The 23,109-nt window shown below is 37.8% G+C and overlaps 1 long non-coding RNA gene across 2 annotated transcripts in view; it reads left to right on the forward strand.

Moving 5' to 3' along the window:
* Positions 1–23,109, forward strand: part of LOC141578177 (uncharacterized) — a 441,124-nt gene that overhangs the window by 182,142 nt on the left and 235,873 nt on the right. The window contains exon 1 of one of the 2 annotated variants that reach the window (XR_012508244.1): positions 18,976–19,170. The exons of the other annotated variant lie outside the window; for it this stretch is intronic. This is a non-coding gene — a long non-coding RNA (uncharacterized LOC141578177). Of the gene's footprint in view, positions 1–18,975; positions 19,171–23,109 lie in introns of those variants that run through there. 2 annotated transcript variants of the gene reach the window in all.

Genomic DNA, 23,109 nt, shown 5'->3' on the forward strand with positions numbered 1-23,109 from the left:
TGCTTTGATGGTATGGCCAGCACCAGCCAGTCCCAGATACTGAAAAAGAACTTAACATATTTTGAGGAAGGCATCCAAACTCTGGCACCCCTGAGGCAGTGCTTGCCTGGGTCTAAGGGGGTACTGGTCTTCAGCACCATGCAAATGGTGGTCTGTGTTTGGCAACTGGTCAGCCTGGCCTTCCCTTTTCCCACTTCTGTTCATTTGTCTCTTTGTAGATATTTTATCAGTACTACCGACGCCTTCTCAAATTACACAGGTTTTGCACTACAGTCTACACAACACTAAACATCCCCCTCTTCCTCCCCAAAAAGCAAGCAATTAATGTTTGACTTCGTAACAGTATTTTCTTCTGTTATAAATATGTCATGTCTTCTTTCTTATGAATACTCTTATGTATATTGTAATATATTAAAAACACAAGTGTACTGCTTTTTTAAACTGTGCACTTTTATTTAGTGATTTTATTTTGGTGGGGAGGTAATTAAGTTTATTTATTATTAGAAGAGGTACTGAGTATTGCACCTAGGACCTTCTGCATGCTAAGCATGCACTCTACTACTTGAGCTATACCCTCCCCCCTTGTACTACTTTTTTTTATTGCTACTCTAACAAATTACTAGACATTTGATGGCTTAAACAATACAGATTTTTTATCTTAAAGTTCGCTAGGTCAGAAGTCTGACATGTGTCAGTGAGCTAACAAAGTGTAGTAAAGCTGTGTTCCTTCAAGCAGCCCTGGGGTACAATCTAATTCCTTGCATTTTCCAGTTTCTAAAGGCGGCCTGCAATCTTTGGATAGTGGTTCCTTCTTTCATCTTTGAAGACCAAAATATATCAGCTCACCAACTTTCTCTGATTTGCAGCCTGGGAAAAGGTCTTTGCTTTTAAAGACCCATCTGAGGAGATTGGGTCCTCTTGAGTAATCTAGGCCAGTTTCATTTTTAGTGCCCTGCAATACAATTTAAATGATACAATACCCATAATCATTACTGAGAGTTTCCTTTTTATTCTATGAACTAAAAGATGCCAGTATTGACATTTATTTAATATATTTAGTCATGTGTACAGAAAGATTAGAGTCCTAAATTTACCACAACCCCCATACCAAAAGGAAAAGTTCAGCCCCTGGCAAAGAAATATTTAAGGTCATCACCAGAGATGTCTTGTTAATTTGAGTTTGGAATCACTAGAAAGAGAGTAATTATGATTTGTGTCTCAAACCAGGGCTTCCAGAGACTGGTTGACTGGAAACATAGGCCAACAAATGTGGGCGTTTTTACCTAAGAAATTAAAAATGTCTTTCAGTGTCATGAAATCATATAGAGAAAAATGCTCTACTGTCATGAATGTTGGTACTATCCTGGGATATAATTAATAAAATGCCCTCAGACTTGAAGTCAGGAGATTTTTATCTTGACTCTGTCACTAACTTATATAAATAAATTGCTTCACCTGAGCCTCAGTTTCCTACCATGAGTAAATGAGAAACTTGGGATAAGACTATCTCCAAGGTCTCATGTAGTTTTTAAATTTTATAATTTCCTATTAAAAATTATCTTGAAATATACTTTATAGCAATTATGATTTTAAAAGAACTAGTCCCAGCTTAAAATTCATCCTCCTTCAAACCTAACAGAATAAGCGCTCGATACTCCCCCTTGTGTGTTACCATGTCAACTTGCAACTATGTCTAGAATAGCAGTCATATCTCATAGCAGTCCAATTTATGGGTATCACTCTTCCTACTAGGTACTCTGTTTCTCTAGGGCAGGTGCTTGACTTTTTTTTCATTTTGTCTCCAGAATTCAGAATAGGAACAGTTAGGAGGTAGGTCCTCAGTAAATACGATTTGAACAAATTCATTTCAATGTACTATTTCTCAAAGTATGTTTTGTGTACATAATAAATAGTCCACTGAGATACTCTGCAAAGGAGTTACATAATTTCAAGTTTGTTAGATTCTACTTCCTTTCTCTGGATGAATATTTACAATAAAGTGTTTAAGAAGTTCTGCAGAGAAGAAAATGACTTAATTTTGCATAAGCTAGAATTTTGCACACATTGGACTGTAAAATCATTTAAAATGAAAACAGTGATCCATGCAAGATGCTTTGTGAAGCAGTACATTAATGAAGTAAATGTAGAACTCTGATAAATATGATCTTTAGTAATCCTGAAGGAATTTCAAATTCTTAAGAAAATTTTAACATCAGTTATGATATGATCTCTGCCTACCTCATATTAAAATATTCTCTCTGGGCATTATTTCTCTAGTTTCATGGGGCTTCTCAAACCAGCAAATCATTTCTGCTCAGTGCCTTTGTACAAACCTTTCCAGTTTCTCAGACTATTCTTTGCTAAACACATTTTTCATTTCTCTACTGAGATTTCACTTCCTGAAAAAATTCATTATTCTCTCCTACAGAACTGTGTGAATTTCTTTTATAGAATTTATCACAATCGGAACCTTTGTTTAATGTTTGTATTCCTCATTAAACTCTATGACAACATTAGTCATATATATTTTGTTCACCATTTTTACCCAACTCCTAGTCCATAGCATGAGCTTAATAAATACTTTTGAATGAGGATTAATATATTTTTTATGGTAAATATGTCTCTCCCCCTGTAGATGATAATGTGCAAGAGATTACGGATCATATTTGTTTACTGCTGTATTGCAGTAAATATGTGTGCAGGAAGTCATGTTCAATAAATAGTTGTTGAGTAAACTAGTTGTTTATTTTACCAGTTTGAATAAACTATGTTGAATGATGAATGTTTTCTCCCCAGTTTTATTGAGGTATAACTGACGAACGAAATTGTGAGATATTTAAAGTGCACAACAGGATTTAATATATGTATATATTGTGAGGGGATTCTCCCCCTCCATCAAGTTGATTAACACATCCATAACCTCACATATTTGCCTTTTTATTCTTAGTTGAGGGTATTTAAGTTCTAGTCTCAGCAAATTTCAATTATACAATAGAGTATTATCACTATAGTTACTATGTCAGAGCATATTCATTTTCAAACAGAAAGTTTATATTCATTTTCCAACCTCTCTCCCTACCACCCCCCCACCCCTCAGCCTCTGGCAACAACTTTTCTATTCTGTTTCTATGATTTCAACTTTTTCTTTCTTTCTTTTTTTTTTTTTTTTAAGATTCCTCACATAAGTGATACCATGAGGTATTTGTCTTTCTCTGGTTTATGTCACACAGCATAATGCTCTCCAGTTGTTCCATATTGCTGCAAATGACAGAATTTCTTTCTTTTTTGTTTTAAGGCTGAATAATATCCCATTGTGTGTGTATGTGTGTGTGTGTGTGTGTGTGTGTATGTATGTATGTATGTGTATGTATATGTGTATGTATATGTCACATTTCCTTTAGCCATTCATCCATTGATGGCCACTTAGGTTGTTTCTATACCTTGGCTGTTAATGAATAATGCTGCTATGAATATGGGAGTACAGATAGCTCTTTAAGATAATGGTCTCATTTCCTTTGGATAAATACCCAGAAGTGGAATTGATACAGGAAAAATGAATGTGGAATGAGAGGATGGTCATGCCCCAGGTCTCAATTGAGTCCCTGGGATGTGCCCTACCATGTGTGGGTCCTTGGTTTTGCACAGGAAAGAATTCAAGAGTGAGCCACAGTTGAGTAAAGGTAGATTTATTTAGAGAGATACATACTGCATAAAGTGCAGGCTGTTTCAGAAGGCAAGAGAAGGGCCACAAGGTGCGGAAGTTGGGTGCTCAGGTTTAAGTAAAAGTAGATACACACTCCATATACAGAGTGCAGGCTGTCTTATTCAGAAGGGAGAGTGGACATGAAATGTGGCGGTTGTTAGTTTTTGTGGGCTCAGTAGCTTCATGTGCTAACAAGTAGGAGGATTATTACAACTACTTTGAGGAAGGGACTGGGATTCCCAGGAATTGGGCCACTGCCCACTTTTTGACCTTTTATGGTCAGCCATGGAGCTGTCATGGCACCTGTGGGCCTATTATTCACCATGCTAATATACCACAATGAGCATATAATGAAGCTCAAGGTCTACTAGAAGTCAAGTCTCCTGCCATCTTGAGTCTCAAGATCTACTGGGAGTTGAATCTTCCACCATTTTGGTGTTAATTGCTGTGTCATTCCTTGAATGGCTATGCCCTGCCCCCTTCCTTCCTGTTTCAGAATTGCTGGATCATGCTAGTTCTATTTTTAACTTCTTGAGGAACCTCCAAATTGTTTTCCTCAGCAAGTCTACCAGTCTACGTTCCCACCAACAGTGTACAGGGATTCTCTTTTCTCCACATCCTCACTAGCATTTGTTATCGCTAATGATGAACTTTGAATTGTGAACTTTTGGTTACTTTTTGTTCTTTAAAGTACTTATTTAACATTCTAACTGATAGAATCCTAGAAAATAGGATTTTCATGGGAGCATGAGAAAAGAAAAATGAGGCAAAACAAATTGTCTAGTTTTTTCACTAGAACAGAATTTAGCTAGAAATCCAAATTTTATAAAAGACTTTTTTTAATGCTGTTTCTATAGTAAGAAATTCCTATATGAAGTGGAATGTGCAGGAAATAGAAAAGGATTCAGAACTGTGAGAGTTTTATTACCTTATCAAATATTTGTTGAGACAACCAGGGATTTTACAGTGTTCAGATAGATTGGGCATCTGTGTGAGTATCAGAACTACAAAGGATCACAGTTGGCTTTTCATTATTAACATTGCTAATAACATAAACACCAAAGTATCAAGAGACTGTAACAATTTTTTCAAATATAAGCCTCAGGAATTTCATTGTTTCTGAAGCAGATGAGGATAAACAATGGCTTAGCCCCTCTGAGGAAGAGGAAAGCTCGGGCCCAGTGGAATTGTGACTTTGTTCTTATCAGCAGTGCTTACGGGGTACATAGGAAATAGCTCTGTATTTGCTGATCTGTTCTTTTCCTGCTGTACTGATGCATTTCTCTTGCTCTTCCCTCCACTGCCCCCACTTTTCTTATCAGCTTGGTACTTCAGAAAATATTTTAGCCTAATGTGTTAGTCAGGGTAGAAAGTTCAGGAGCTCTTATCTCAAGATTTATTTATTGGGGAAAAATAAACGGAATTAGTGTGTTTAATTTCTCCAGGAAAGTCCTCTTGAGGCAGCTGAGCGTTGGGGGTTGGGGGGATGCCATTCCACGTGCTTTAAAGTAATCATTGCAAATGAGAGCACTTATATAATTGTATGTTCAGCAGTTTCTAATACCCAAGGTGAGCAAATTACAAAGAAAATATTTTTTAAAATATGCAAGAGAGAGGTTAAAGCCAGTCTATTTCCTATTTCTGGGGAATGTATATATATTTATATAAACATAAATAAATATAATCATAAATATAAAATATATTTTTATATATTTATAATATACTTAAAATATATTTATTTATAATATAAAATAAAAATATTTGAAATGTTTGTACATAGGTATAACACATAATAAAATATAAATATATTAAACTATAAATATATAGTATATATATTTATAAAAAATGTCTGGAGGCTTTTAGATGTCTTACAGTCCTGAAGCTCTGAATACTCTGTGAAAGAAAATATGTCCTTTTCTCTAGGGGTTTCTTCTGTCTAAAGTATGAGGTGCAGAGAGCATATCACTGTTTTGCAGTAAATCACACCTATCTGGGTTGTTTTCATTTAACCAGTTTGGGTTTAGAATGTGCTTAATGCTTAAGATCACAACTGATATCCCATTATTGGCTGTTAGATGCTGACTCAAAACTCTTGAATAGGGTTTTCATTACTTGGAAATATCATTCGTTTATTTAGTAAACATTTCCTGAGCTCTGGCTAGGCGACAGGTGCTCGCTATTCGTGAGTTGAGTGCACTGAACAAACAGGCAGAAAGCCCTGTCCTTGTGGGGCCAAATAAAGAGAATATAATGAATGTTTGGTAGTGATTATTGCTGGGAGTCTAAACCAGGGAAGGGAAGTATAAAAGGTCAGTGGTAACCAATGAGGAGATCACTGAGAAGTAGACATTTATGTAAAGACCTAAAGCAAGTGACAGAGCTAGCTATCTTGGGGAGAGCAATCTAGGGAGATGGAAGAGCAACTGTGCTGGCGCAGAGATGGGAGCTCGTCTCTTGGCTTCGAGGAACAGAGAGGCAGCCAGTGTGTTTGGGATGGTGTGACTGAGGAAGCACAGTAAGAGATGAAATCAGAGGACATGTGGGTCTCATGTTTGGCCTTGAGGTCATAGTAAGGGCTGCATGTTAGAATTATCTGGGGAACTCAGACACCCTGGACCACTTAAATTAGAATCTGTGGGGGATGAACCCAGGCACTGATGGTTTTGGAGTCACTCAATGTGCAATCAAGACTGAGAAGCATGACTCTTTTAGGGGTGAAATGATATGGTCTGAATGGGATGATGGGGTGTCCATTTAAAAATGTTCACTTTAGCTGCTCGTTTAAGAATATTCTGAATGGCAAAGAGAAGAGCAGGAATAATTAGTTGGGAGGTTATTTTAAAATTCCGGGCAAGAAATGGTAGCAGTTGAGGGTGGCCAGAAGTGGTGGAACTCTGGGTATATAATGTTTAAATTGCATCCCCTAAAATTTCTGTCTGCAAGGCTACAGTAAGTAGTTTATATAACTCAAGTATGAGAAATATCCTGGCACTGACTCCTCGGTATCCAGCATAGCTGTGATGGTTCAAAATAAGGGAACATTGGCATCAGAGGTTCTGGAAATGTTCCAGTTCTTGATCAGGATAATGATCTCAGGTGTACTCAGCTTGTGAGAATCCATCAAATCATACATTCCTGATTTCAGCACTTTTGTGTACACATTTTACACTTCCACGTTTAACAAGGTGAAGGAGCCTGTCCTGGAATAGAAGAGACTAAAGAGACTTAAAAATGCAGTGGTGACACGTCTCTCTTGTTCAGTGGCTGCAGGATGGTACAGGTGATTATGAACATTTGGACATCCTTGCTTTCCAACCCCCTGATGAGCTACACTTTTCTATGTGCCAGTTTTCTGCAAAGACCTTTGCCATAATAACAAACTCGTAAGATGTCTGTTCTGTTGTGATGGGGTTACTCAGATGAAGGTCTTTCCCTCCTTGTTAGTATTGAACCTGGTGGGATTGAGACATCTTGTGGAAGTGAGATGAGTCTTTGACTTGGTGGGAGGGGGAAAGGGGCATGTCTAAGGTCACCAGAAGAGCAGAGAAGCCAGTTAACTTGAGAATCTTGCTCTCTTTACTACTGACTTTGCAACATGACCTTATACTTTACTAATACTGCAGTCTTAAAAAATGATTCTGTACTTTGAGGGAGTTCAGAGAAAGTTAATGTTTAAAAAGGAGCATTGGACCCCAAAGACTCAACTAGTGTAAATGGAACACATTCTGGAATGTGCTAGTGTGCACATTTTTATGTATTTATTTTTGAATAGACTTAAGCAAAGTTGGCATTTATAAACAAAAGTGAATACAGTGAAAGATTCCTATCTTGTAGAAAGAATTTGACATGCTAGACATAATTCACTGGGACATCCATTTGTTGAAAATACAGTGCATTAAGAGAGAGCATTTGCAGGGAGTCAAGTCACAGCAAATACATTGGCACTATTTCCTGGCTTTATACCTAGAAAGAGTAAGCTTGGAGGGACTTGCCAGCATTTGCTTGGCCGTGTGAGAAGGGCACTTGAAAGGACAAGTTGGACGTTAGTGCCTTGGTGATATTACAGGGAGCATCATTTGGATAACCACACTCAATTCTATTGTGTTCTCTACTCACGTACTTTAAGAGTTGGTTTTAAAGGTAGAGTTTTTCAGTGCCTGAAAGGGATGCCTATATATGTGTAATTACCCTCCAATGCAGTATCTGATAATCATTACATGTCAGCTAATCAGCTTAACAGCAATCTCAAAGAGGATTTTTGTTTTTTAGAGCCTGCTTTTAAAAGCTTAAGAGGAAGCGGAGAGGAAGTCTTTCCTACACTGAAAGAGATGCAAAGATACCAATCATTGTTTTTTGCCGGGCTGGCAGTGCACTTAACTTATGCTGCAAATGGATTTTATTGTAATAGGATGATGTGAAGAAGGATGCTTTGCCACACACATGCAGGCAAATATTACACTCCAGGGCTTGTATTAATTGCCATCCAGACCATATGCTCTCCTTAATCACATGCCTTGCCTTGTGAAAACTGCTTTCCCTGGTAAAACCTAGTGTGGCCATCTCTCATTTATTTCCTTTTTAGGATTTAGTCTAGGCACTCAAGCTAATAAGTACTACTACATTTAATGTATTGAAAACATTGCCATTTTCTAGTTCTTACTAGACTTGAAACATATAATAAAACATTGGAGGTTTTTAACATTGTTTATATGTTTGCTTAATTGAATAGAATTTTGTGGGCTTTAAAAATGTGATCAATGTCCATAACTGAAGTTAAAATTAGTTTTCTGTTGCTTTTTTTTTAACCCTTTAACTACTGGGTAAACTTCAGATCATTCTGAACAAAATTCCAAATAGAAGCAGGATTCTTCCCTTCAGTTCTCCCTCTGGGTGCCCAACATGGTCTGTGATTTTTGAGCTTCTGTGGAAATGGAACCTTGAGGAGGGGGTTTCCATATTGGTTCTGGATTATCTGAAAGTATTTTTCAAATAAGCTTTTATTTGCTGTAACTATAGGACTAAGATTTCTGAAAACCAAACCTAGAGCCTAGTCCTGAAGTTACCTGAATTTTCATGCAAATTCAGTTCATAGCTTGTAGATTTTCTTTTGTTGATTACATTCATCTGGAAAAAGTAGAAACCAAAAATTGAGATGCGGGCATAGGGACAGAGCCTGATAAAGCTGAGGACATTGAACTCTTAAGTTCTGAGCCTCCTTTGCTAAGATAAGAGTCTCTTTATCCATTGTTGGTAGTGGTTAGTCTCTACTTGTCTGAAGAACAAGAAGCCTCCTTTTGAGGTAAAAGCCTTGCAAAACACTGCTGATCCTTCTTGGGACCTACCTCCATCTAATGTCTTCTAGATCTATAATCAGACTAAAATCCTGGGGCCAGCTCAGGGGTTCAGTACAAAATATGACACATGAAATAGTGTCATATGCACCAAGATAATTGCAATTTTACCAATTTATATTGACAGAATCCTAGAGTGCAAGTATGGGAATGAATTCTAAGGTAGTTGGAACAGCCTGGGAGAAATAAAATCTTGGATTGGGCTGAATTTGTTGATATGGATGAACTAAGCAGAGATTCTGAATCTAACGTTTTAGCTTAAGTAGCTAGGATGCATCTAAAAGTTTGGTTAGTTTGCTGAAACATGGTCCTAAGATGACCTCCACTAATTGAAGTTGAAATTTCTGGAGTTCCTTGTACTGTAGAGGAAGATATTCAAAGTTTAGAAAGACTGTGATTCAAGAGTGGGTCTATAATGTAAGACCTGTGTCCCCAATTCTGAACTATGTCCCACAGGAGGGTCCAGAGGATGCTCCTTTCATCAAAGCTCCAAGAAATATATTTGTAAAGGAGCTCAGTATCCCTGGAGAGCTCTGTAGATCCTATTCTCTCTAAGTTAGGACTGATAGTGGGAATGTTGTCATCAAACTGGACTTCTCAAGTTCAAAGGGGATGTTGAGAACCCTGGGTGGCAGAGATCAAAAGGTGGCACCTAATTGCCAGAAGCAAGATGAGTGTAGTTTCCATACTGGACAGCAGAGCTAAAGAAGTAATCAGAATTTGACCTCCAGAAAGATCTTTGATGATCATGGTGTCTATAAAACTGGAATATTTTTATAGTCTCCTATAGCCTTACTTGAATTGTTTAAGTGGCAAGCTCTAGGTCTAGAAACAAAAATCTGACTTGAATAACAAACAGCAATAGAATCATGTCATCTTAATCAGTTCCCAAACTCAATCGATTTCCCAAAATTTCCAGACCCAGAGTTCCTTAAATGAGGAGAAGGCCAGGTCTCCTTGAAGAAGGATCCTTTGACATAGCCAATATTTTATACTGGGAATCTCGACATTCCTCAAAGGGACCTATTGCTACTTACCAGAGTGGTAAATTGAAGAAGGGGAAATAACCAGTGTTTGGGGGAGTTACTGGATACTAGTTTCATGACAGACATTTATTCCTAGAAACCCCAAATGCCATTGGGGTCCACTAGTCAGAGAAGGGGCTTATGGATGCAAGGTAATCAGTGAAGTTTTTATTTGGACATTAGTCGGCCGGTCCTTGAATCCATCCTGCGATTATTTTTTCAGTTTGGGAATGCATCGTCTAAATGGGCATACTAAGCACTTCCAGAGTCCCCACGTTAGTTCCCTGAGCAGAATGATGGCTATTTTGATGGCCATGTGGTAGCCCCTAGAACTTCTATCTACCAAAATTGTAAATCAAAGACAATAGTACATATTTGAGGTCACTGTAGAAAATACAGCCACCATCATGTGCTTGAAAAATGGTGACTCACATCTACACAACTTGTATATTGGCTTCTGCAATAGACAGATAGATCTTGGAGAATGTCAGTGGACTAGCATCCCCTAATTGAGTGTTAACTCCAGTTCTAGCTGCTATTCCTGATGTGGGTTTTTGGGAGGCAAACTGACATACCCTCATAACTTGGTATGTAGCTATTTACTTGGAAAATGCTTTTTTTTTTAAAACCCTATATAAGAGCTAGTAGAGATCAGGTAGAGTGGTGAAATGGTCTTTTGAAGACTTTATTACAGTGCCAGCTAGATGACAACACAACACAGGATTGGACAGTGTCCTCCAGGATGTGGTGTGTTCTTTATGTCGGTGTCCAGTACATGGTCCTGTTCTCCTAAAGCCAGGATTTGTGAGTCTTGGAATCAAAGGGTGAAAATGGGAATAGATCCTCTCACAGTTCTCCTAGTGATCCATTAGCAAAATGTTGGTTCCCTGTCCCAGTGATTTTTGGCTCTGCTTGTTTAGAAGTCTCAGTTCCCAAGGAAGTAACGCTTCCATCAGGGACAGAGTACTAGTTCCCTTAAGGTGGGAGTTAATACTGGATACTTTGTGTTTTTCATGATAGTGAATCAACAAGCAAAGAAAGGGATGCTGTCCTGACTGAGGTTGTTTATCTATATTATCAAGAGAATGAGTGTGTTGCTGTGGGGGTTGGAAGGAGTATGTGTGGAATACAGACATCTTTGGCATGCCTCTTAGTACTTCCATCGCCTGTGATAGGAATTAGTGGGAAGACTATAATAATCTAATACCAATGACCCAAATACTTCAGAAATGAAGGTTTGGGTCATCTCACCAGGTGAGGAAACTTGAGCAACCAAATAGCTTCAGAGGCGAAGAGCAAACAGAGGCAACATGTAATGGGTAGTGGGCAAAGGAAGGTGTAAATACAAGCTACAACCACATGACCAATTAGGAATGAGAACTGTAATAGTTACGTTAATTTCTTACTTATTTTTATATGAATTTACTTGCATTTTATATTATCACTTGTAATATATTGATCCATTCTTTTCCATTGCTTCCCCTTCCATTCCTTTACTATCTAACATGAGATGTATTCAGAAGTGGTTAACCTACATTACAGAACATCAAATAGGGTGTATGATGCTGATCTGCTGGCTCATCTCATTGGAGCAGGGCATCATCTGTGCTTGCAGATTCTCCAGGTCTCCTCTCTTACCATCTCTGAGTTCCAGGCCAGGCATGTGTATAGCTCTGTGATGAAGGGTACCAGCTTCATCTGTAGGTCACCAGTGGGATCAAGGTTAAAGCACTGAGAGGCAGACACACACTCCAGTGGTTTAACTTTATCTTTGCAGGCTTCAGTCTGTCTTGTTCTACTCCTCTTTACATCCACCTTTTCTTCTCACTGTGGGTTTTGCTGACCTATAGTGACTTTGGGTTCACCAACCAATGCAGAGGCAACAGCTATTTGTAGATTTCTTCATCAGGGTCCCTTCCTGTTCAGTGCAGCTCGTCCCAACCTTTGTCTTCTGGAATTATACTGCCCTATCTTCTCCCACAGTTGGGAAAAGTCTCACATCTGTAATAAACTTGGGCTGGGTAAAGTCTCATATCTATAAAAAAAAAATCCCTTAATAACACTCAGATTACTGGAACCCTAATATAGCAGTCATCCTGATCATTAATACCAACATTTACCATGTTGCCAGTATTGCTACATTTTAACTTTTTCTAGATCTGAATTTTAAACTATAGACTATATTTATATTATTATTAGGATTTTGGTTTAATTAAATAAAATATTGTTAGCTTTAACAAAATGTGCAACATTTATAACTGTGAGGCTGAGGTTAGGTTTTTACTGTTTCTTCATCCCTCACCTGCTGAACCTAACAGACCATCCTGAACAAAATACGAAATAGAAACAGGATTTTTTCTTTAATTCTCACTCCCTGGAGCCAACTGTGGATTGTGATTTTCTCTCTTAGTTATGTTGTTGACTTTTGGGTGAACCTGTAACTCCTGTGCATGTATTTTCGGAGGTTGACACTGAGTCCAATATTATAGGATCATGGGGAGAAAGTGTCAGCTTTGCTGTGGGGGCTTTTTGTGCCTGAATGGTTAGACCATATTTAAATGCTAGTAGTTCTCCTCAGTATGGGTATTTCATTGTGCCTGGAGCATAGTGTTTTTGCTAGGCCATGGTCCACACATTAGAAAAAGAAATGAGGGGAATTTCTTTCTGCTTTTATCCATTGTAGGTTTGATATGTCACATGACATGCTTCTTAAATTTAGCAGAGCTTAATGCTTCCCTGTACTGTAACTTTCACCCAGGAAGATATCTAACACATAAACCTATTTGGGTCCTGGAGAGAGAATCTTAGGTAGTTTTATCATAGCAGAATCCACTTTTGACTCAAAACCAGTATATCCATATTATATTGTAATAAAAGAATTGGGCTACATGGAAGCTGTTAAATAAATATTGTAATGCAGGGATCCTAACAGTGATCAAAGTTATATCAAATAAGCTTACTATAATGATAGGTTTGCATAAAACCTCATAGGTTCTCTGAATATCATTGTGAACCATCCTTGTTCATACGAAATTTGTAAAAATTGCACTATATTGCATGGAGCTTTATGTAACATTATGTCTGGGACTACAGAAAAAAAAAGATAAAAGATTTTTTATTTCCTCAGAGGTAAAAATTGAGACAGATTTTAACAAGTGAGGGAATGTATTATTTTTGCCATACATATAGGAAAGAAAAATACCTCCTTTTTACATTTGGATTGGAAGTCATTCAAAAGTCAGAAATAAAGAGGAAAAAGATTTCTTGAGCTTTGGCCTAATTAGATGCAGCCATGATCTGGTGTAGCATTCAACCATTCAGTATGTGAACCTAGCTGGGATGAAATACAGCTAAAAAACAATAAAAGTAGGGGGAAAAAAACCCATAATAATAGTTGTCTGTAATGTTTATTAAATTGGTCAAGGACTTGAAAGTAATATCTTTGATAGGTCAGGTCGTAAATTCTCTAAATTTGACAGCCCACTCAAAAGGAAAATGCAGGCTTTCAGACAGCTGCCGACTGTTAAAGAATTTTTATCACTGACTAATCTTACCTTGTGATTTAGGAGATGCTAGGGATTACATGAGGCTTAAGTCAGGCCAGCTTCCATCATTTTATCTCCTGCATCCTCTTTTCTGTGTTTTGCTGCCATCAAGAAGTTACATAAATATTCCCAGGGCATAATCAGTCAGGCAGTCCATCTTGTCCTCTAGGCTGGCTGTGAGGTCATTCCGGGAAAAATGAAGGCTTTAGAGGATCAGGCTATGCATTGCAGGAAGCATTAACAAAAGGTATCTCCTCATGTGCTCAGATATATTTTACTGAAATGATAAAAATCATTTCTCAAATTGCAAATGTTGGACTTGATCTATCTGGGCTCACAAAGATTGAGAAAACGTGATTGTGTTTCTGGACAGATTCTTGCTTCTGGTTCATCTTTTCAAACTCCAGAATGATGAGAGGAAAATGAAACTCTTGTTTCATTCCTTCCCATTTCAGTATTAAGAGTATATGAATCAATTTCCTTTAGCTATGTTTATACTCAATTTGGCATTTATTTTCTTTTATGATAGGTCAACTTATTTTTATAACAACGATTTTACACCTGGATTTGCTGTGTTTTAAACACACATACATCCTTCTTTTTCCCTCAAAGGCAAGCACTGAGAAATCTCCCTGTGTACTATCTTCTTGAATATAAGATCAAGTAGACACGGGCTGAAAGATAGTCCTGTTGTTTACTGCATCCTCTTTAAGATACAGATCAATTTGCAGGTAGAAAGAAATGTTAAGCTAAGCATTGAGAATCTATCCTTATTCCTGTAAAAAGGGAAAAAGAAACAGAGGAAGAAACTGACAGGAAGTGTTTTGGGAGAGGAAAGGTAGAGTTTTAGAGTTAGAAAGCCCTTACAGGATGAATCATTGAAGAAAATACAATTGGGTGTTAGTGCCCAATTTTTGGTATTTGTTGCAGTAATGGATTGTGTTGATAATGTGTTTCAGTCATGCTAGAGCTGGAACTTTGAAATATATCTCTATGTTTATAATAATGCCCCTTAAAATTTAAGACCTAACACAATGTTACCTAGAAATTTCCATACACTATAAACAGACATATGGTTAGTCAGGTAGATGGTACCCTAGTAGATCCACGGAGATAGGTTGTGTGTTTATTACACACATAGGCACCTTGGTGCCTACTGGAAGTATGGCAGGTGCTCAATAACCCTTCATTGAAAGAATGGATGTTATTAGCTCAGAGTCCTTGATGTTATTATGTTATTATGCTCCAGGTCACTTTTGTCTGCTGGCAAGGAGAGCACTGAGGACCACGGAGGTTGTGACCCACTCCGGCTGCCCTAGTTAACCTAGAAGAATCAGGATTAGAATCTAGGTCTCCTCAAATAAATTTCTGAATATTCACTTAAATCTTTTTTTTTTCACTCTGATCCCTGCATTGCAAAAGCAAAACCATAGCTGAGAAGTACATTAGATCATGTTACAAAGCTATATTTGAATTTCTTTATTTTACAATATACTGTAAGAAATAAAAACTATGGAAAAAAATGTAATGGTAGTAGTACTGGTTCATGGATTGTGTATTCCTACATGTAGCAGCCATATCTAACAAATGCTATGCTCTATTTTCCAAGTTTTATTTTTCTCGGTCTTGTAGCTCCCTTGGATTTTACTGTAGTAACAGTGTCATCATGTAGTTTTCTTGGATTAAAAAATGATACCAGCATTTTGAACAAGGAAACTAAAAAAAAATCATTTTATTTTATTCTAAATTAAGGTATAATTTACATGCAGTAAGATTCACTGCTTTTAGTATGTAGTTCTGTTGAGTTCAGGCATGCATTCAGGCATGTAACTAACTACTACCACAGTCAATACATAGAACAGTTCTACCACCTTAAAAAAATTTCCCCAAGCCCCATTGTAATCAATCCTTTCTCTCAACCCTAGCCCTAGTAGCCACTGACCTGCTTACTGTCCCTACAGTTTTGCCTTTTCTAGGATGTTACAGAAATGATATCACCCAGTGTATCATCTTTTGAGACTATCTTCACTTAGCATAATGCATTTGAGATTCACCTACTTTGTTGCAAGTATCAGGAGTTCATTCCTCTTTTTTGTTTTTTTTAAAGTGTTCTAAGTCATTTATTTGTTTATTTATATTGAAGTATAGTTGCTGTACAATATTATGTTATAGGTGTACGATATAGTGATTCACAATTTTTAAAGGTTATACTCCTTTTGTAGTTATTATAAAATATTGTTATATCCCCTGTGTTGTACAATATATCCTTATAGCTTATTTAATACCTAATAGTTTGTACGTCTTACTCCCCTACCCCTATGTTGCCCCTCCCCCTTCCCTATTCCCTATGGTAACCACTCGTTTGTTCTCTATATCTGTGAGTCTGCTTCTTTTTTGTTATATTCACTAGGTTGTTGCATTTTTCAGATTAATATCTAGCATATAGAAATAGCTTATTCAACTCAACATCAGAAAAACTAACAACTCAGTTAAAAAATGGGCAGAAGACATGAATAGACATTTTTCCAAAGAGGAAATGCAGATGGCCAACAGGCACATAAAAAGATGCTCAACATCGCTAATTATCAGGGAAATGCAAATCAAAACCACAAAGAGCTCACACCTGTCAGAAAGGCTATCATCAAAAAGAACAGAAATAACCAAAGTTGGTGAGGATGTGGAGAAAAGGGAACCTCCTATGCTGTTGGTGGAAATGTAAATTGGTGCAGCCACTGTAGAAAACAGAATGGAGGTTTCTCAAAAAACTAAAAATAGAACTATCATATATGACCTAGCAGTTTCATTCCTGGGTATATATTAAACAAAAACTAAAACATTAAATCGAAAAGATACATGTACCCCAATATTCATAGTAGCATTATTTACAATTTGGAAGCCATCCCTTCCTACCGCAAGAGATTCAGACGTCGTGGGCTAAGGCGGTGGGGATTGCTAGATGATGGAGAAGTTCTCTCTGGCATCAAGAGATGAAGCGAGTCTGCAGAAAGCTGCCCTCTGGAGCATCAGAGAAACTGGTTGGGGAATAAGCCCCCTTGGGGCCAGTTGCCATACCAGAGGAAGGGAAAAATCACCCTAGGACTGAGAAAATAAGCCCCTTTCTATGCTATTTCTTCCAGTGTCCCTCTTTGTCTATTGACAAAGCCTAACATTGTGCCAGCTAACAAGGGAGAGATGTTCCCAGGGATTTTGCTTCACTCTAAAAATGCAGGACAAAGAATTGTGGATTTGGAAGAAGCAAGACATTGATAACTGGCACCTGTGCCAAAATAAACTAGTTGCAAATATACAAGGTATCTTAGGAGACTTGTCCACATAACAGCTAGAAAACTGGATATAGAACAATCTTCCCTGAAGACTTCACTGAAGAATCTTTCCTCGCCTCTCCCAGCTAGTATCTAGTGGCCCAGGTATAACTCAAGTCTCTGCCTCGATCTCTGTGTGGGCTTCTCTCTGTGTCCTCTCATCTTGTAAGGAGGCTCACCCTAAATCCAGGATGATTTGATCTTCAGATCCTTAACTAATTACACCTGCAAACATCCTCTTCCCAAATAGGGTCACAAGTTCTGCGTGGACACAGATTTTGATGGACACTGTTCAACCCACCACAATCATTATACACAATTCAATTGCATTTGTACCTACTAACAATGAGCACTTGGAAAATATAATTTAGAAACTCATTTATAATCACAACTAAGAATAAATTCAGTAATGAATGCGCAAGTCCCTTATACAAAAATCTACCAAACATTGTTGGGAGAAGTTAAAGAAGACCAAATAAATGGAGAGATAGACCGTGGTAGCTTGAGGTGATCATATCAATGGTTGGCTTGTGGCATAAGGAAAATTTGGGGTGATGTAAATGTTCCAGGTTTGATGGATATGGTAAATATATACATGTGTATAAAAATTTCGTTGTTCTATGCACTTTAAATGGGTGCATTATATTTTATGTAAATTATAGGATTATGTGGTTTATTAAAAAAATCCAAACAACCTGATAATAAATAATCTCAGCATCCAGTGTTGAGAATGACTGCTAGACTGTGTGTTCTTCACAAGAGAATGGGACTTGAGAAAGTGCAGACATTTTTAACTCCTTATTAGAGGCTTGTGGCTGGGGAAAAGGACGCCAATTTGGGTGATGCCTGAACCACTTCTGTCTTCCTCCAAAGCCCATCCTGAGTACATAGCACTGTGTGTTATGCTCCCTATTTTCCAGATTGTTTCTTCTTGCACATCACTCTGTAATTGTTTGCCTCTGTGTCCCTAATAGACTGGGAAGAACGCCTTCATTTAATCTCTTGTTTTAGGCACCTGAAGTGATTGGCCCTAGGTCAGTGTCTGCAAATTTATTAGCTCACGATACAGAAAGATCAGGGCTGTGCTTAGGAATTTGGATTAACACCTGCAGGACCTACTGGCTATCACACTACTGTTTGCTCCTAATATGGTTTCTAGCAGAACATTCAGGTCAAGTTGAAATAAGAAAGAATCAAAGTAACAAAGGGTAGAGTAAATTGTTTAAATCTCAAACTGAGTTATTTCTGGTTCAGTTTCGAGTTCTAGGGGATGATCTTTATTAGTCCTTTGATATAATCTAAACCAGCCATTCCATTTTGGGGGAAGAATCAGTGTTAAACTTGCCAGCACAGAAATTCTTTGCCACAGTTAGCCTCACATTTGATACCTCTTAATCAGGTTATAGCAATGGGTTATACCTGAGCAGGAAAACTGCTCAGGGGTAGAAGCTACTAATACGCATTTGTTCTATTTAGCTGTATTTTCCCCTATAACTTTGTGTTCTAGAACCTGCAGTGATTGCTTATTCCCTTCTGGGGAAGTTCAGAGTTCTGACTTCATCTGTGGGGTCTCATGTGACTGGAGAGGGGGGAGGGTCTAAATCTCTTGGAAAACACACAAGCACCTATTTTCTAGCACTGTATTATACCAGCAGGGAGGTGCTCTTTATAGTTATAAACCCTGCATTACAGTTGAAACTCTGCATTACTTTGGGAAAAAAGAGAAATTGCTTTACTTGAAACGTCCAATTGAGCCAAATGTTTTGACCTCCAGTATAAAAATCAGAGTGGTCGCCGACATTTTGTTGTCTAACAGCTGTTTCTCCTCTTTGTTAACGACACCCTGATTCTCTTCAGGTTGCAATTAACCAGCCCCAGGTGAGGCTGATTTACAACCAGATGGAGGTGGCAACCCCATCCCTTTATCCACTGATTGGTCTAAGTGTGAGCATGTGGCTTACTTCTAACCAATGAGAAGTAACGGGGAATCTGCTGGGGAGGGTTTTAGGAAAATGCTCTTCTGTTGCGTTTGAGAACTGCACGAAGAGAGCGCTGCGCGACGGGGAGCTGCTTTTCTTCCCTTCTTTCTTTCTGCCTTGGTGCCAGCTCCTGGAATGCATTCCCTGCCCTTGTGCTCCCTTAGGGAGACCATGTCCTCACCCCTCATCTCTCAACGGGATATGCTGCTTGCAGAGGGCAGCCAGCCAAGCTCTAAGGAGAAGGGTAAGCAAATACACCTCTCGGGCCTCACGTTCTGGTCTGGCGTTTTTGCGTTATCGCACCAATCCTACTACTTCAAACTTATTGTTACATGAGGAAGTGGGATAACGTTCTCATTTCAGCTTCAAATGATCAAGTATTTTGTTACTTGCTGTGGAGAACATTCTGACCTCCGATGCGTTGGTTAATACAGACTGTTGGTTTCCTCCTCTCCTTCCCTCCTTCTATAAAACAACGTCAGCCTCATTGCAGTGATTACAACTGAGTTTCAAGCAAGAGTTAAAGTTGCTACCTCTTTGCAAGTTTTTAATATTCTTGAGAATCTTTAGAAGATGGAGTCGGTTCAAAGTAATTATCTAATTATGCATTTCTTGAGTGTCTGTTCTCACTCAGTGAAGATATGTTAAAATAATGAGGCCTGAGGCCATTGTTTATTTTTAGTGCTTACATTTAAACATTGTTTTTCATGTCCTTAGAGTCTGAAGTAAAAAGGAAGAAATAGAGAACTGAATAATTAGAGCCTGATGTTTCACTTGGTGTTAGCAAGAATGTGCTTATGTGTTTTCCAATCAAGGCAACTTTATAAAGTACTTAAACAATACCTTTACTTTGCTCTTATTTCATGTAATGTTCGTTCCATGATTTATTTTTCTTTTATTTTTAAGGAAATGCACTAACTTTCTTTATAGACCCCTATAAGTAATTTACATCCTGACAAATGACTGCCTGGTGTGCAAAGAGCAGAGTATAGGTGGGGTTGGGCCACTCATTACTCTGACTTGCTGGCAGCCCAGCTGCACCTGGAGGTCCAGGTGAAAAATCTTTCTTCCTCATTATGTATGCTCAAGTACCTTTTGAATATTTCAAAGATTTATTTTTCTGCCAGGTATAGATGGCCCCCATTGATACCTTAAACCCTAGTCAGAAAGCTACAGGGCCCTTCGTATTGCTATTAAGATGGAGTTGTTTATACTAAAATGCATTGTTTTATTTTTCTCCTCTTTGGTACGTAGGCCCTTTCTTCAGGTAGCTAGAGTATTTCCGCAATATGTAGTGTGTCTGTAAATACTTCATTACTGCAAACAAAAATAGCTTGTACTCTTTTTGTGGGTCAGGGTAACCAGTGGCTTTGTGAGCATCCCCAAAGCTCCTTAAGGGTAGTTGATTAATTAGGGAGTTGAAGTGGAGATCACAATGATGTTGGTTTGATGCTTCTTTGCTCAGGTTTCTTTTGGAGGAAACCTTCAGAATTACTTAATGTGTACTTAAGTCCTAGTCTCTGACCACATGGACTTCCATACTAATTATGACTCAGAGGCTTGTACTTACAGATCTCACACAGATTAAAAATATTTTAAGAGAATTTTTTTTAATTATCCAGTAAAAAATGCAGAGTAATATCCCTGATAAACTTTATAATTTTTTTAGTCCCTTATCTCTAAAGAGTATCTTTATTATACTTAGTGTTTGCAATTTGAATCTTGTATTAATCTTTTAAAGTTTTCATTGACTTTATACCTGAATATTAACTACTTTAGGCTAAAATGGAATGGTAGTCTTTATTTCTGATGTCTAAGCATCTCTAATCTCTTTTCTCTTAAAAAGGGCCATTAGTTTCCAAATAAAGTAGTGGTAGAGGCTGAGATTATGGGCAAGAATCCCCAGAATACTAAACACGATAAGTGTTTTCTAGTGAAGCTGGAGAGGCTGTGCCAATGGTTTTAGATGGAAAATGGAGAGTTGGATTTTACCAGATAGAATGGAAGAATTTAGTAAAATGAGAAAGAAATTCTAAGAGATGAGGTGATGATGATGTAAGAATTTTCACTTTTAACCTTATTCTTATATATAATTCAGTGTTTAACAAAGTACCTCATGGGGGCTTGAGATAGAGGCAACATACTAAGTAGTACAAAGGTATTTCAATATTTCAGAAGTGGTTACAGTCCTTCCAAAGAATGCCAGCTAAATAGTTGCACTGCCTTCTTGTAGTAAGCATCCCACATTGCTGAGAGCTCAGAACTTGGTGCACAACAGAACACAGGGTGCTGACACCTCTGCTCTAACTGTATCTCTTTTGATTTCTGAGCAAATAAATGCTTTGTTTTTAGCCTGCATTATTATTTTTGTTGGCTTTCTGGTCTACACAAAAGTTGATCTTGTTTTTTTGTCATCGTTATAATTTTAAAAAACCTATTAAGGCGGGGTTGGGTAAGTGTTGAAGGTATAAATTCAAAAATACCAGACTAAGAGTGTTCTAGTTTTAGAGTATCTGGTTGTACATTTAGGAAATAAACCCATTTTGAGTTTATTTTTGTATATGGTATTAGAGAATGTTCTAATTTCATCCTTTGACATGAGGCTGCCCAGTTATCCCAGCACCACCTATTGAAGAGACTGTCTTTTCTCCATTGCATATTCTTGACTCTTTTGTCATAGTTTAATTGACCAAACTAAATGGAAATCTCCTTGACTGTATCTTTTTATTATATAATATTAGCTTTCCTGTCGGTGCTATATGTTTGGGGGCAAAATCATTTCCCACTTCAGAGTCAACTTAACCTGACAACTCATTCTCTCCTCAGACCACTCCTATTTTGCTACCCTTCTCACTGGTTCACCAAAATGGCAGATCTCCGAAGACTCCCACCTCCCGAGCCAACAGATAATTTTAAGTCCTCTTCCGTGTACTCCCAGCAGCATTTAACCACTTGACCTCAACTCATCCTCAAAAGGCTCTCTTCTGTTAGCTTATGGACACCCTGTTCACACTTTTCCTCCTACCTCTCTAATCATTCCTTTTTAGTATTCATTGTTAGTTTCTCCTTTTGTTCTCAACCATTTTCCCCTCAAGTGATTCTAATTACTTCCTCTCCTTAACACTATAGTCTCCTATCTCACAAATTCATATAGAAGTCTTCTGAGCTTCACATTTTTGTACCTAACTCCCCGTATGACACTTGTGTTTAGGTGACTCCAAATAATTTTGATCTTAATATACCTGAAACTGAACTTTTAAATTTTTTAGTTTTGGATTTACTCTTCTTCCAGGCTTCTGTATCTCAGTAAATTCCACCAATATCCTTATATTTGATCCTGCTAGAAATGAAGGAATCTACCTTGATGCCTGTTTCCCCCATACCCTCATATAAATCCATGACCACATTCCATAGGTTTTGCTGCCAAAGTATATTTGGAATGTGGCCACTGTATCCACTGCCACGACGAGTTTACTGAAAACTAAAAGTGTGTCCCCTTTAGCCACTACATCAGCTTCCTATTTGGTCTTTCCTCTTCTAATCTTGTCAAATTGGAATCCATTCTCCACAAACCTAGGCAAAGAAATATATTTGAAATAGAAATCAAATTTTGTTATCTCCTTCTGGGTAACTGTGTTCTCCCAAGGGGTAAGCACCAAGGTACAATTAAATGTATGTGGATTTTATTGGGCAAACACTTTTTTAAAATTAAAAAAAAATTTAATGATTGAAGTACAGTCAGTTTACAATGTTGTGTCAATTTGTGGTGTACATCATACATATACATACATATATTCCTTTTCATATTGTTTTTCATTATAAGTTACTACAGGATATTGAGTACAGTTCCCTGTGCTATACAGAAGAAATTTACTATTTTATATATATTAGGATCTGCAAATCTAAAACTTCCAATGTATTAGGGAAACCCTTAGAAGAAAAAGTGGGAATGGAGCTGGGAAAGGTTAAAGGTTCATCAGACTATGATACAGGCTGATTCCAAGAGAAGGAGAGAAGGAAAGAAGGTTGAGTATTAGCATCTAAAGACTGTGCTCAGTCTGATGTGTCAAGGCTGTAGAAGTGCCTTTGAGTCAAAATTGCCTCTCAAGAGTCTGTGTCTCTCAGGAATTGATCTGCTTTATGTGTGTTGTTCACTTGGTCGTGGCTTGAAGCAGCCTGTGGG

Source organism: Camelus bactrianus, chromosome 7, assembly GCF_048773025.1.
Source record: "Camelus bactrianus isolate YW-2024 breed Bactrian camel chromosome 7, ASM4877302v1, whole genome shotgun sequence".
Lineage (NCBI taxonomy): Eukaryota > Metazoa > Chordata > Mammalia > Artiodactyla > Camelidae > Camelus > Camelus bactrianus.